Source organism: Cydia pomonella, chromosome 1, assembly GCF_033807575.1.
Source record: "Cydia pomonella isolate Wapato2018A chromosome 1, ilCydPomo1, whole genome shotgun sequence".
NCBI lineage: Eukaryota > Metazoa > Arthropoda > Insecta > Lepidoptera > Tortricidae > Cydia > Cydia pomonella.
Window position 1 is genome coordinate 14,993,025 of NC_084703.1, and position 12,899 is coordinate 15,005,923.

The 12,899-nt window shown below is 36.4% G+C and overlaps 1 protein-coding gene across 1 annotated transcript in view; it reads left to right on the forward strand.

Moving 5' to 3' along the window:
* Positions 1 to 6,520: 6,520 nt before the first annotated feature.
* LOC133516215 (proton-coupled amino acid transporter-like protein pathetic) overlaps positions 6,521 to 12,899 on the forward strand; it is a 46,578-nt gene continuing 40,199 nt past the window's right edge. Inside the window, exon 1 of the mRNA XM_061849043.1 lies at positions 6,521 to 6,588. The gene's annotated coding sequence lies outside the window, so the exon portion shown is untranslated. The remainder of the gene's footprint in view (positions 6,589 to 12,899) is intronic.

Sequence of the window (12,899 nt, forward strand, 5' to 3'; positions counted from 1 at the left end):
AATAGTAATAACATACATGTTATTACTATTTAAATATTAATACCCCGTTACCCGAGCTTTAACATGTCATTCTCGCTTAAAAGTCTTTGCTTACGGTGGCGTCGTTGAGCGGGTCGCCACTTTCCCGAATGAAGGTTGAGGGAGGCGATGGCTGAGATATGCGTCATACTCGTGAACGGGTGCTGTTTTGTGGAGACTGATCTGTTTAAGCTAACTTTATTTTTGAGTATAATTACAGTGAGACACCTCATTCGGTTCTTGTATGTTTCTTTTATCTTAAAGAATGTTTTAATTATACAGAATTTTGACTCTTAGGTACATCTCTAAGGATAATTTGATAAAAATCATTTAGTTCTGACATTTAGAGATATTTACATCTCTAAATAATTTTACATATTTTTTGTATCTGTTTGTTTTTTTATTATTATTATTTTTCGTAATTCGACATTTAGAGACTTTATACATCTCTAAGTAATAATAATACTTTACTTACTTTTACTCTAAACAATAATATTTTCAATTAATTGTATTAATTATAATTGTTGATGTGCTTGTTTTTGCTTGTATGTAAATCCCATGTTGACGTGTAAAAGTGCCCTCGTGGCTTATTTGCTGAATGAATGTTGAAGTTGAAGTTGTAATTTGAGCTATGTCTATTTATTCTAGCTAAGTTCACATAGTAATGATTTATTAAATATTAAAAGAAAGAGACTTATATTTTTAATATACTATTTATTGCATTAAAATAAAGATTTAGATGACAGAGTCAGTAGCAACAAAGGTGATTTTTGAATGCGTATCCGTTTTAAACCTGTATATACTTAGTACGACAATGGTTATGTGCGAACGCGAAGTACACAATAGGAAATATATAACTATGTGGGCTCAAAGTTAATATATGATGTGGTTTGAGTATCTACAAGAAGATAACTCGTATTGCTACTCGCGCAAAAAGTTAATATACCGTTGGTCCAACTCCCGTATCACGTTGTGTCGGCATCGGCAATACCTACTTTGAGTAGATTAAGTGTATTTTATTGAAAGCGGTCAATTACACGCACGCGGCATATACGTGATTAGGATACTAAACTTCTCCTGTAACAAGGAATCCCCATGTTTTTTAGGGTTCCATAGTCAACTAGGAACTCTTATAGTTTCGTCATGGCTGGTATTTAACTGGTCACCAAATTTAGTAAAATTTATCATCAAATAAATCGTTTTTACCACCAAATATATTTGCCTACTTATATGTAAACGAGCACCAATATTTAACACCATTTTAATGGGATTTTTTTTACATTTAGATATCTTTAACACCAAAATAATCATTATTAACCCAAAAATAGTAAATGATCACCAAAATCAGAACTCAATTTTAATGTGAAATTATACCCAAAAATTTTAATTTTGTTATCTAATTACAGAAAATGTCTTCAAACTAATCACTGTAAGCTTCGAGCAATACAGGTAAAGATAAAGAGATTTTGTGCCTACCATTTTTTGCGGGGGGGAAACTTGCACACAGTCGCACTTCTCACACACGTACATACTAAATTCAATCTGTAATGACGACACAAGTACATAAAAAATTACACACTACATAGACAAATTTTACACACCTCGATCTGTTTTTGTGTACAGACGAGTCACAACACGCACACTAACACATTTTTGCGCTAAGAATTTGATTGCTTTCTGAGTGATGTGCTTGTGTCGACACAACAATATCGAATTATTATCGGTAAGTTAGGGTATTTATCATAATAAGGAGAAAGGAATAAACAATAAAATACAGAATTTGTTACTTTTTTATTGACTAACTTGTACAGGCTAATATCTCATCCTAAACAACATTACTAATATTAGTATCCAATTTAATCCTTGAAACTCGATTAGGGTTTGCAATAATCCGTCAGATTTTCTTTTTCGAATAATTCGAATAATACAATTTGTATTATCCCAATATTCGAATAATGCGGTTAATTTCAGATAATTATAAATGAAACAAAATATTTATTCCAAGTAATATAATTTGTAAAATTAACGCAGTAATAAGCGTGGAGTTGATAACGGCTGAGATATGTACAGCGCCATAATGCAAAGTTAGCATTTAAAAAGTAAGCTTTTTTGCGTAAGTCAGCAGAACTATGGACAAAATAACGATTTGTTAGCCGTTTGTCCAATACGCAGTTCGTCCAAATCGCATTTTGCCGTTTGCCAACTACGCAGTTCGTCCATAATATGATACGTCCATTTCGCGATTCGTCAATACGCAGGTCGTCCATTTCGCTGATTGACATTCAAGATTTGGTCCATTTCGCGACTCGTCAAGACGCAGTTCGACCATTTCGCTATTTGTCATTTCATATTTCGTCCATTTCGCGATTCGTCCTTACGTATAGTACGCCCTACCCTACCAAGGACCATAGGCCCTACCTACACAGAATTACCTACGCTCGAAATAATGAAATTTTATCGAATAAGCTAGCGAACCGTGAGTATTTTCAAGAGTTTATTGATGATGATTTTATGCAATAAAAACGTTAAAAGTAACGTTAACTAAGTATCGTTACCTTTTGTTATGATATAGGTAACGTTATCACTTTGTACCGGTAGTCAAGTATATCTATGATTTTAACGTTACCTAACGATATTATAACGTTAAATTTAGTAACGTTATCAAGCCCTGCCTAGAATCAGTTCCAAACTTAAGTGAAATTTGCCCTAGATTGACTCCTCTAGCCTCAAAAATGAATAAAAAGCTGAATGAACTCGACAAAATATATTAATAAAACTTCTTTAACTTACAGAACAGCCTAGTCATCAAGATAACAAAAAATATTAAACTTACACAAAACTAAAATAACCTACGTCAAACCCATGGGTCGTAGGAAGTTAAGACAAAACCACTGTAAAGGGTTGTTTCCGATAAGCGGTATATTAAAAGTAGTGAAATTTCATTAACAAAAAAATCCTTCCCATGTACAGTTTATCGAAAACCGCCCTGCTTATAGTTTATTTATATTTCTAAGGATAATTTATAGCAGTTTTGCCCTAATAGCTTTTCGCAGAAACTCCATGGCACTTATTTTCAATGTTTTCAGCGATTTTAGCTTTTTATTTAAAAATTCGTTGAACCGAATATCTTTTTGTCGTCGTTTGCGGCTCATAGGTATTGTTCTTTTGATAAAAATATCATAGTGACGACCCTCCTTTTTTAATATTTCAATCAGTCTGAGTAAATTGGGCTTCGGAGGAGTTCTCTTGTTCAGTCGATTGTGCCATCCTTCTAATGCATTTGTCGTGCGGTTATTTTCTTCGGCTACACTTAACATGGCAAAAAGGGGTACCCACTGTTTTTCAAAATAAACGGAAAACTCTTGAAAAGCAACTGAGTCTTGGCACACTTCTCCCATTTTTTTAATCTCTACCCACGCGTCCATTAAAAGATTAGTGGGTAATAATGTCATATATGAGCACAGCTTCGTAATATTTCTTCCAATGAGTGTCTGTTCTAGGTTGAGTTTATCACATATGCTTTTGACTGCTTTGTAATAGTGGAAAAAGCATCCGCTTACGTAGACATCCGGGTAAACACTTTTGACAGCGTTCAACTGTGCAAGTTCGAAATCACCCTTGTAATATTTGATTTCGACATTCAGTTCTTCTTTTATGATTGTAAAGCATCTCTTGTAGGTATTTTCAGTCTTGTTTGGCAACAAGCAGTAAATAACTGGTACAATATTTTGGTATTTGGTGTCTCGGTCCAAATCCAAATGTAGAGTGAATATCTGTTTAAATGGTTTTGCTGCTCTTTTGTAAGTGCCATCGCCATAAAATTTGTGAGATTTGTTTTTTGATTTTTCGAGCAACTTTCGTGTTACTTTTGTGCAAAACACAAGAATTTTGTCGTCGTCACCACATTCCTTAACTAAAAAGTCATCAGCTAAACATTCTGGAATTTGGACGTTTCTTAGGTGACGAAATGATAAACTAGTGATTTCCAAGCTTTTCTTTTTTGTTCTGTACAGCGTGTCTCGTTTTGAATAAAAAGGGGGAATATCATCTGGTTCTACTAGGCCACTGTCCTCTAGTTGCTGGATGGTATCTTCGTATATCTGCTGTACAGAACCGAAATCAGCCGATACTTTTATCTTGCAAGCGTCGAATGCAATGTCGATTGCATTTCTGGAATGATCAGGTTCGCAGGTATGCTGGCTTTCTCGTAGCACTACATCACGGTCTTCATTTAATGTAACAGACGCACTGCACTCATATCTGTTGCTGCACCGCCACAATGAAGTATTACTATTTTCGACATTTACAGGTTTTCGAGCGTTTAAGTGATATCTAAACCCGTTTCTCAACAATAAATCATGTCCTCTTTTACTTTTTATAAAAGTCAGATCGAATTTTTCATCCATTTTTATAATTTCAATCCACCGTTTAGCCAGATCGAATTTAATTTGTTTTACGATGAAATAACGTCACATGCGAAAAGTCAGTTTTAGCAGTAGGCCAGATACATGACATAGTTATGGAAAGAGGATGAATTTATAAGAATAACTGTAGAATTATGGCACCCGCATAGCTTAACATTGTTACATTGTGATTGAAAAAAGTGCGTAACTTGTCAAGGTAGTCAGTTTTTGGAGTAACAGTTATGAAGGGTAGTGAGATATCAGAAATCTTTGCACGATTGTGGAAACTATTGGTAGGACGGACACTATCTGACATATCTACGTAACGAACGAATAGATAAGGACAGTGTAAAGTTTATCAGACATGTACTTTATAACGTGACCGTATTACGTGTTGCACTAACTGCATCTTGGACAAAGCACGTGTTGACGTAATACGTATTAGACTGAACGCCTGTTGGACAAACTATGGGATGGACGAAAGACGTGTTGACACAATACGTCTTGGACGAGCTGCTGTTGAGCGATATGTATGTTGGACCAAATATGTATTGGACGAAATGCGAATTCAAATATCGTTTGGACGAACTGCGTATTGGACGAACGGCTAACAAATCAAAATAACCACTATTGAGGGTGCTACTAGAACTAGAACTCTCATACAACTGTGAGATGCTCGAGTTTCACAGACACCTTTTAGGATGCTTTGAGATCGCATTATCAGGCGGAGACTCATGCAGAGTAAAAATATCACGAATGCAATTTTTAGTTGTTGATGTTTATTAATTTTAGACAAAGTCAGTTTTTTTTTTTCATTCATAGTTATTACTGCTTTCATAGCTAGAACTGCAGTACTGTGGATTATATATACCTACTTGTTGAAACAGGTGATGGAAAAGAAATAGGAGTAGGCACATGACATCCATATTCTATTTGTTGATTTTGCCAAAGCATACTTATGTCAGAGAGACACGGTATAATTTTGCAGTGCTTTAAGGTGCCAGACAACTTGCTGAAAATAATAATTGTCGCCACTAGAGCAAGCAGGATGAGTGTCAAAAGCTGGTGGAGAACAATAGCCGAGTTTGGACTAGTCACTGGTCTGAAACAAGGAGATTAGGAGACGCTCTTTCGGCAATGCTGTTCAACTTGGAACTCGAATACATCGTCCGAAATTGATTTATGTGTGATGGGGGTGTAAAGTTGAACGGAAAACATTAGATCATTGTATATGCTGATAACTTGGGTCTTCATAGGCTCAAAACAAGAGCGACCTAGAGGCCATGGCTAGGATAGAAGAGTAGGAAGGAGAGAAGATTTGTCTCAGAATCAACCATCAGAAAAAATAATATCTCCTAATGCAAAGGTATCAGCACATCAGAGTGAAAAGTAAAGACCTAACTAAACCTTGAATCATGTCTGGGTACCTTGGTTGCACAGTGCCATAAAAAAAAACCATAATAAGAATTTGTGGGTTATTCCCACTAGTTACCATCAAGTTGTTACCAGTGGTAACTACTGGTAATTTTTTTTCCCAGTAGTCGCCAAAATTTGGTTAGCGTTCAATACTAATAAAAACAGTCTAAATATGGAGTGCTTTAATCAATAATTAATTAAAAGTCGAATTAATTATAAGTTAATTAGTTATATTATAAGTCGATTACTGTGTCAGTAAACTGCCTTAAAAGTGATCAAAAATAGTCGGTTTTGACTGATTTATTTGTTCGTTCGTATAATTGTGACGTTATTTATTGAAACGGACCTTATTGTCGATGGCGCTTACGCCATTATCAGCGATGCTCCTATTTATAAATACAACGCTGCGCTACGCAGTGCGGCATAAGCGCCCTCGACAAAAGATCCAGGTTTCATAGATAACGTCACAATTAAGGTCACTGTGGGCAAGACAGTCTACAAGGCAAGTCCGTCAACACATTATAACTTTTGAATTAGAAAGCGTTTGCCGCTTTGGCGTCGAGTTTATAAGTCAGTTTTTCGCGCTAGTTCCCTCACTCTAAAACAGATGGCGCTGTGACAACGAACTTCAGAGCAATCCGCGTAAACAAGTCATTACGTGTATGGAACTCGAAGTGATAGCGCGACAGTCTCTGCAAATGAAATTGTTAAAAATAGTTTGTGACAAGATTTTGCACCAGAAATTGACTACGTAAGTAATATAAGACCCGGCAATCATTATTATGTGTTTCAATTATCAGATATTGGCTTAGTTTTGTAATTATACGTTCCATCATTCATCACAAAAAAAAAATTCTAAGTTGGAAAGTCCGTCTACTATGCACAAGGCAAGTCCGTCATATGCCTACTTTCCTTGAATCGGAGGTTACCAACTGTTAAATGGCTTCAATATTATTTATTACGATTTTATAAGGTTACTACAGATACGCATCTCTACAACATTGCGCATGATGTTTGTGTTTTGTGTTTATTAACAATTTTAATCTCGAAACTAGTAAAGAAATGTGTTCTTCATCCTCAGCACTATGTAACCGGAACTACAAATAAGAAAATACCTATTAAGTAAATAAATAAATAAATATTGGCGGCAAACTAAGCACAGCTTAGCTTTTACTATTGGTGCTAGGCGACGACATATACAAACTTACATAGATAAATACATAAAAAACAAACATGACTGGGTACAAGCAAATGCCCCTACCGGGATTCGAACCCACGATCACCGCGTTCATATGTTATATTATTATACCTATGACACATATTATTACCCTTTTTACTCCTCTTGAATTTTAAAATACGGTTGTACAGTCATATTTTCTTGATAGTTTTGAAGATTAAAATCATTGCAGCCATATCAGTCCGTACGTATTTTTTATTTCGAACATTTATTGCACTTATCGTGGTTTAGGCGGTTTGCCTACACCGTGATATAAGGTTACGCGCCACGCCAACGCTGTACCGCGCATGCCACGCCGCTACGTGACGTGGGTTCTTCGCCTTACTTATCCTGAAAATTTGCGTATGTTGGGTACCTACTTGTGTTACGGAGTTTGATTTGCCAATCACTATTTGATTTAAACTTAAACGGTGTTCGTTGTTTAAAATTTCTACTACTATGAGTTTATATATGAAATCCTCTTTGATCTCCGTAAATTTAAAACGAGTAAATTTTAAAATGACTATTGGTATTTTATTTGAGAAGTCCAAAAAAGAAGTACCTTTTAAAAAAAAATTGTGTTTATTTCGAATCTAAACCCTATATTAACAGGTTTAGAGTACACTTTTCAGTCTTGTTTCATTCTTTGTAAGGATTCGAATACGAACATATAAGCACCCATAGTATGGCTGATATCGTTACTAGACGGCCTTACCTTAAACTACACGGAAAGTCCGTCTACTCGCCGAATTTTTAAAAATACTATTGTTATTGCGTAATTTATGATTAAAATGTGTGTGCGGTTTAAGAGGAACTTCCTCCCGCGCACGCTCCGGTTGTGGAATGAGCTACCTGCCGAGGTTTTCCCGAGGGTCTACAGTATGAGGTTCTTCAAAAAAGGAGTGTACAGATTTTTAAAGGGTCGGCAACGCGCATGTAACACCTCTGGAGTTGCAGGCGTCCATAGGCTACGGTGACTGCTTACCATCAGGCGGGCCGTATGCTTGCTTGCCACCGTCGTGGTATAAAAAAAAAAAAAAAAAAAAAAAAAAAAAAAAAAATGATCTGTCACTTTAGCTTGACTATTATTTATGAAAGTCAGCAAGATGAGGGTAAGAGCTTGCGGAGAACTGACGGCTGAATTTGAAGTTGTCACAGGCCTGAAACAGGGAGACGCCCTTTCGCCAATGCTATTCAACTTGGCACTCGAATACGTCGTCCGAAAATTACTTATGCATGAAGGGGGTATAGAGTTGAACGGCAGGCATAAGATCATAGGGTATGCTGATGACCTGGGGCTATTGGCGCAAAACAAAAGGGACCTGGAGGCCATGGCTAGAATTGTGGAGCAGGAAGGGGAGAAGATAGGTCTCAGAATCAACCACCAGAAAACAGAATATATCCAAATGAAAAGGTACAAGAACACCAGAGCTGATAGAGAAGACCTAGTAGTGGGAGCAACCACCTACAAAGGTGTGGATCATTTTAGGTATCTTGGTTGCACAGTAACTGATACCAACCGAAGGGAGGAAGAGATAGATCTACGAATCCAAAACGCTTTAAGATGCTCGGCAGCGTTCCATCGAGTTTTAGTGTCAAAGCTGATCAGTAGACCAACCAAGATTCGTGTCTACAAGACTGTAATTAGGCCAATTTTGATGTATGGGTGTGAAGCTTGGACTCTGACTCAGAAAGAAGAGAGCAAGCTCTTAGTGGCGGAGAGGAAAATCTGGCGGAAGATTCTGGGACCTATCAGAGATGAAGATGGAACTTGGAGGCGTAGAAAGAATAGGGAGCTAGAGGACCTGGTTGCGATGCCCAATATAATTGGCGAAATCAAGGCCACACGACTCCGCTGGCTCGGTCACCTAGAGAGGATGGGAGAGGATCGTGCCGTGAGAAGAGCGTATGTGGGGCACCCGGGTGGAAAACGTCCGTCTGGGCGTCCCAGATACCGCTGGAGCGACGAAGTCCTAAAAGACCTGTTCGCCCTCGGAATACCCAACTGGCGTGAAGTGGCGCAGGATAGGGCAGAGTGGCGCTCTCTTGTGTCAGAGGCCAAGATCCTGTTTGGGTCACTGAGCCAGTGAAGAAGAAGAAGAAGAAGAAGAAGAATTATTTATGAAATTCTTCATCGTATGTGATTACAAGCGGTCACGTAAGTGAATAATTAACGGAGCTAGAATACTCCAATGTAAAAAATAAATAAAGTATGCCGGTCTTGCCCACAGTCACCTTAATTCAATTTACAATTAATAAGATAAGTTTCAGCCAAACGTTAATTTCTCTTTAACATTTAATTTTATGCACTTGCACCGGTTTTAAAATTTTTAATCACTTTTAAAGCAGTTAACTGTAACACTAATCGACTTATAACTATTTATTAAATTAAATATTATTTATTAGTATTGAACTCTAACAAAATGTTGGTGGTAACTACTGGGAAAAAAAATCCCACCTTTTACCAGTGGTAATTACTGGGAAAAAAAATCCCAAAATACTGGGATTTTTTTAAATATTTGTATTTAATTTTTAAATATTTGTATTTGACGACCAGTTTGGCCTAGTGGATAGTGACCCTGCCTACGAAGCCGATGGTTCCGGGTTCAAATCCTGGTAAGGGCATTTATTCGTGTGATGAGCATGGATATTTGTTCCTGAGTCATGGGTGTTTTCTATGTATTTAAGTATTTATAAATATTTATATATTATATATATCGTTGCCTAAGTACCCTCAACACAAGCTTTATTGAGCTTACTGTGGGACTTAGTCAATTTGTGTAATAATGTTCTATAATATTTATTATATTTATTATTTATTTATATTATATTATATATATAATTTTAGCATCATTTTACTCATGGCATCATTGGTAGGTCACTTTTTTGTAATCATACTGGTTTATTCAAGTGAAAATATCGCATTAATTTAGTCTTCAAGATTTGGTGATCATTGATGGTAAATTCATTGATGTATTTGGTGTTCGAATTCAATTTGAAGTGCAGTCGTAATTAACAGCACCTTTTTTTTAATTTTAGCCCTTATTTGGTTGGGGGTTGGGTGGTTTGGTTTGGTTATTAATAATATTTTTTGGTAAGAGCGATTTTTTCATTTAGGGTACAAAAGTTTTTTTTTTTGGTGGTAATTATAATAGTAGCCTTTCACCATGTCGGCCCGTCTGTCCGTCCGCGGCTTTACTCCGTGATAGTTAGTGCTAGAAAGCTACAATTGGCATTGGCGGCATACATAAATTATGCAGTGCGACAGAATAGTAAAATAAAAAACACACGAAAACTGTAACCGTCCGTTACGGTTTACAGTTCAATTTGTAATGGTTAATTTTCAATATTTTCAATTTAAATTACGAATTTAAGTTCGAACAACACTGCCGTCAAGAAATAGAATTTCTGCGCCACTGGAGTGTAAGATTCGCATCAAATAGATAAGTGACAGCCAAAGTGCCCAAATATAGCAGACGTAATACACAATAACATAAAAATAAGAATATGTTCCGATTGGTCACTATCTATTTGAAGCTGACTGTACACTTGTACAGTCAAAGAAATTAAATGATAGTCGCTGGGGATCTCATACCATTACACTGACAAGGTAGGTATGCAATAGTACAGTCGAGTTCATATATGTATTTTATTTTTTTACCTAATTGCAATTTATAAATGCATATTTATGAACTTAACTGTACTGAAATTAAATGGCGTTAATCTCACGAATAATTAAATAATATTTAATCCTTATTTATCAGCAGACAATACGTAGGCGGGGATAGGGCGCCGGCTTGGCGTAGGTGAAGTCATAATAATGAAGGGTATCGGATACCTGGCGTTTAGTTCACAGCCTCAGACTGGTCGATACTGATACATTTTTCTAGTTCAGGCTAACTATTTTTAAATTTATTGATAATGCGGTGTTATGTTTCGTGGAGCGTGAACGGCCGCAAGATCTATTGACCAACAGACAGATAAAGAGGCAGCTAACTAAAGTAACGGTGAGTCGACGTGACGTGACGTACTGACGTACTTACCTGCCAAGCGGTAGCGCCGGCCGGCTGGCGTAATCGGCGTCGGCCCCGCGTCATGCGGATCGCGCCCACCGCCCGCGCCCACCACCATCTGAAAATGTACAAGGCGCCTCACTATCTACGTACGGTCATGCTGAGAATATCTTATACGTGTCTACCAGCGTAAACGACAATGTATTCACTGAATCGCATATCGATTAATTTTCGAGTTTTTAGATAGTCAAGGTAAGGTCACATTTCGTATCCAAAGGTAACTCACATCGCTACTAAATAAATGTGTAATTAATATTGACAATATACACACGTCAAAATAGAAACTTTCAAAACCTGTTTGTTCCATATACCTACCTACATATTTGCAAAAAACTTCCTTATGGTTTCGCTATACCTAGTTGAGCAATTCAGCTTTTTAGTTGACGGTTGTGTTAGCCTTTACCTACAAGTCGTTGGAGTACTCGCGGGCGATGTAAGTTATATTTTAGTAATGTCATTTTATTTTTAAAAGAATATACCCCTATCGGTAGGATTATACAATGTTTTTAAAAGAAAAATTGTGGCGTCAATAATAATATATGTATTCATAAGTAAAGCACGTGGCACCCGCGTATTAAAATATCGAGCAGATATTCACCTAATATCCACTTGCCTACCTGATTAATGGAAATGGATGACACTAATTACAAAAAATATTTTGAATATCTGATCGATTAAGATGACGAGATAACTGCTTAAATGATGCATGTATTTCGTTAATTGCCCAGGATGTTTTTTTCAGAACTGGAACGGTATTCATATTTTAAAATATCTGATATTGATATGATATTACAGTCAGTGCTTCTCGCTCGCGCTTACGTATTGGTGGTATTTAAAATCTGAATGCCGCTTCTCATCGACTAAGCTGTAAGACACTCGGGCATATTATTCTAATTAAATAAATCAAAATAGTTAATTGTGACCGGTACATGTGCAAAGACAATTTTTATAATAGCTCTTTATAATTGCCTACTTATATTTAACTACTTTTAATTTTTAAATAGCTATAAGATCCCAAGAGACACCACTCGAAGATTGACCCCTTGGTTATCATGGGAATATTTAGGTACGTGGGAAGGAACGGACAATTAATGGCTATTAGCAACATTTTTGTCAGTACAGTCAGCATCAAAAGTTCCGAAACAGCTTAACAAAATGTGGTGGTTCTATATGTGGAACAATGAAGACGATAAAAGATATACTTTTGAATGTAAATTTTAGAGATTTCTCTATATTTGGAAAAGTTATACGGAATATCTGATACTTTTGGCGCGTTATTTCATCCGCTACTATTGATGCTGACTGTACAACGTAACGAGCCTAAACTCGATCAGTTTTTGCTGTTATATTCGAAAGTTCCTATAGCGACCTTTCAGTTCCGTCTTGGCATTAGAGTTTTGATTGTAACACAATGATATCTAATACATTGTCATTAGTTATATATTACTATGCATTGGTATTTTCAGCTGAATTAATAATTGTAGGTACCTAAATAACGTTTACCACGAACCTTAATACCTTCACGGCATTGAACTACATCCAAGGGCAGAATCGCTTAGTCATTAGGTATATATCTAAACATTTTTCTATAACGAAAACTCTGTAAAATATAGAATTGATTAACTTTGATTGTTTAACCTCATTCATTAGACGTTCATTTGTAGCGTAACATCTACATCCATAGCGAAACAATTGGTCATCAACTAAAAGACAATAAACATTTAACAAGTTAATTATTGCTTTTCCAACAAACTTGAAAATAAACTATGCTCC